Source organism: Silene latifolia, chromosome 11, assembly GCF_048544455.1.
Source record: "Silene latifolia isolate original U9 population chromosome 11, ASM4854445v1, whole genome shotgun sequence".
Classification (NCBI taxonomy): domain Eukaryota; kingdom Viridiplantae; phylum Streptophyta; class Magnoliopsida; order Caryophyllales; family Caryophyllaceae; genus Silene; species Silene latifolia.
In genome coordinates this window covers 152,436,213-152,439,839 of record NC_133536.1, presented here as the reverse complement: position 1 = coordinate 152,439,839, position 3,627 = coordinate 152,436,213, and the positions used below count along the sequence as shown (strand labels likewise).

The window sequence follows — 3,627 nt, the reverse complement described above, 5'->3', positions numbered from 1 at the left end:
CACTCATCTGCCATTGATTTGTCAACGACTGAAGCATTGTCTTTAACTTAGCTAGCTCACTTACCCCACTTGAAGATGATGCTCCTTGATTCGGTGGATGAAAAGAAGGAGGCTTTTGGAAGCCTTGTTGAGCCTTGTGAGGATGGATATAAGGTTGATGCTGCTGCGGTAGAGGAGTGGGATTAAGAACATTCTGACTTGTCCACCTCAAATTGGGATGGACTGCCCCTTGATTATTGTAATAGGAACCTCCTCCTTGCCTATATTGCTGAAAGGCAAGGACTTGCTCCTTCTCAGTAAGACAGTCAATAGCCGTATGACCGTCATTGCTTCCACACCTCTCACAACTGACAGTTTCCTATCTAGTAAATAGATGAACCGTCTGTTGATCTCCAGCAGATTGCAGCTCCAATCTATCAAACCGAGTGTTCATGGCTTCCAGCTGAGCCACGACTGCCTTATTAACCGAATAGCCCGTTCGAATACTGTCCCGTGGGTTCCCATATTCAGCACAATGGGTCGCCATCTCCTCAATAATTCCCCATCCCTTATCATCAGCAATGTTCTTTTGAAATCTACAGTTGGATGAGGCGTCAAGTGTAGCTCTTTGGTCATCGTACAACCCATTGTAGAACTGGTTCCAAAAAAACCACTGATCAAAACCATGGTGAGGAAGAGACCTCACCAACTTCTTGAATCGGCACCAAGCTTCGTAGAAAGTCTCATCAGGTGCCTGCTTGAAACTAGTAATCTTCACTATGCTTTCGCGGATCTTCACTCGCTACACCTCGGTACAGATTCTTTTCCACCAGATTTATGTAAGACGGACAGATATCAAAAGTGTTACCGTCCTCAGTTTGGAGGTTAAAACCTTTAGGAATCGAGGATGCTTTGGGCTCCGAGTGACGTGCAATGTTAGGCATCTTTACTGGCTTGTTCGCAGAAATGAGATTGTCTTCTTCAAAAGACTGGTCTTCTACAAATAAAAAGTGTTGTAGCTCGGGCTCGAAAGTACTCAAGTCTTCCTTTCGATGTTCTCTTTGCAGACGGAGTCTATGCCGGAATAGTCTTTCTGGCTCCGAATCAGCTGGAACTAATACCGACCTATATGACCTGGGCATACGTAGCACTGAAAGAGATAAATGAGAACTGTCTCAAGGGATAAAAAAATTCCCTGAGACGGAAAGAAATAAACGAAACAAAAACAGATAGGGCTATTGCCTCCCCGACAACGGCGCCAAAATTTGATACTTTCGTTTTGTACCAAAAATAAACCTAATTAAAACTTACAAAGAAGCTAGTGATAAGCAGGGTCGATCTCCACAGGGAAGCAAGATATCTGTTAAGGTCCGTCTATTAAAGTCACAAAAGGGGGGGGGGGGGGTTTGAATTTTGATTTCTAAACTAATAAAAGGTTTAAAGGAAAGAGCAGTAAAGAAAGAGCAATAAAAGGTAGAAAATATGATAAAGATGATCAGATAAGAGAAAGCATGCCAAGATTTCGGTTCACCAAGGTAGTCTATTGACTCAGCTGCAAATAGCCTAGATAATCTACTGCAAGACGGATATAGGAAAGGTCCTTCCGGTCCACTTTCTATCCTAGACATCCACTAACTTAACTTCCGTCCTCGTCAAGGTAGTCTACTGTTCATAGCAGGTCTATTTAGTCCAATCTTCCGATCCAGGAGTAAATTTATCCAGATTAAAGGTCACTTAGAAGCGTGCACTCAACTAAGTCGGTATTACAGTTAAATTGCCATGGGTACATATTCTCACAAGTAAACTATCTAGTTTATTCGCTACATTGTCACAATCCTACCATGGATTCCCTAAAATCCCGACATGAAAGAATTTAGCTACTCATATTACTAGTGATGTTAACAATAATAATAATGAATATACTAGTCGAAGGCATGATAAGATAACAATAATTATGCATACACTAAATTAGGGCAGAAATAATTAAGAGAAGAAAACAAGAATTAAAGCAAGAAACAGTGAGATTAAGATTAATAAGAGAAGAAAGATTACAATCTCTAGCAATCCGGCGTAAAGAACAAATCCACTCGCAAGAGATTAAAGGATTAGAATTCAACAGTAGAAGTATAAAAGAGAGATTAAGAGAGTTCTTAGATGATAAAAAGCATACTTAATAACCTAACTAATGAAAGCTTAAATAGGCAAAACAAAGTCTTTCACAAAAAAAGTCCAACACGGGTTAATTAAGCCCGTGTAATACCAAAACCTCTCGATCGAGTGACATAAAACCACTCAATCGAGGACTTCGTCAGCTAACCCTCTCGATCGAGTGAAAATCCTTCTCGATTGAGGAAACCCAAATTCCAGCATTTCGATCGAGTAAAGTAAAGTACTCGATCGAACTCTTCTATCCTCCAAACCACTCGATCGAACCAAAATGCTTCTCGATCGAGTGCCTTTCTTTAAGATCAACTTCTAAATCGTCTTTGACTACTTCGTTGACCACCCTTTATGCACTTCAAGGCATGAATCTCGCTCTAACATTCTCGTCTCCTCAATATGCATGCTAAATGGGACGAAAAGAGTACGGTTTCACAACTTTCAGGTTCATTTCTGCAATTCAGACAAAACAAACCAAAGTAGCCAATTCGAGGCATTTTGCAATACATAAGGGTATAAAAATGCATAGAAATATGTTTAAAATAAGGCCAAAAAGGCTATATAAAATGCACGTATCAATGAAGAACTTGCCAATTCTCACAGGCACACCCTTCTATATCCCTAAAGGTATATTTGTTGATCGATCCGCCATTTGAAGTGTAATGTTGGTGCACTTGAGCTCTCCCATTCCTAGCCTCTTGCATACCGAGTATGGCATGACACTTACACTTGCTCCTAGGTCTGTAGATACCCAGTATCTACTGAGACTCCAAAAAACACCCGATGATTATCGGACTATAACATGCTTTGGAATCGCGGCGTTTGATCAACAGTTCGTGTACAACTTTACATCGGAAAACTAAAAACGATTTCGAAAATAAAATATTTCAAAACTTTTTAAAAGTATCTGGACTATTTAATGCATAACGACGGGGTCGCAGTGACACTAACTAGAGTCAAAACCGACACCAGACCAAAAACCGACTCAAAAATTCAAATCCCGACTCCAACAACGAGTCAAACTGAGTCAAACACAAAAAACAAACCATTCAAATGCTTCCATGTTAAGATTTCCCGGACTCTTGTATGGTCAAGTACCAAACATATACATACAAATCCTAGGATAGAACAAATCATGATTGCATTTGTGTGAAAGCGACAAGACACCTCGAAGACGTGCTACATTGCTCGCGCCTCTTTGAGCAACCCTGGTGGCCATGTCGCTCAAAATTCACACAACCACTCATTTTCCTCTAAATACCCCTCAAATGCCCCCAGTTGAGAACTTACGCGAGTGTCCGCCCCCACTTTCTCCCTTAAAATTCTAGACTCAACTTCCTAAGTCACAGTCCGACGCGTATTTACGACCTACCGATCATAAATACAAGCCTTACACATTGTTTGGTACCGTCATCGTGCATTAAATCACTTGACCGACCATCTCGACCACTACACCATCACTAAACTTAATAAAACACTCTTTTTACT

At 40.7% G+C, this 3,627-nt stretch overlaps 1 non-coding gene across 1 annotated transcript; it reads left to right on the top strand.

The window, feature by feature from the left end:
* Window positions 1–659: 659 nt before the first annotated feature.
* On the top strand, window positions 660–766 carry LOC141615970 (small nucleolar RNA R71). Its single transcript, XR_012530353.1, has one exon. It is a non-coding gene; the product is annotated as a small nucleolar RNA R71 (small nucleolar RNA).
* Window positions 767–3,627: the final 2,861 nt, after the last annotated feature.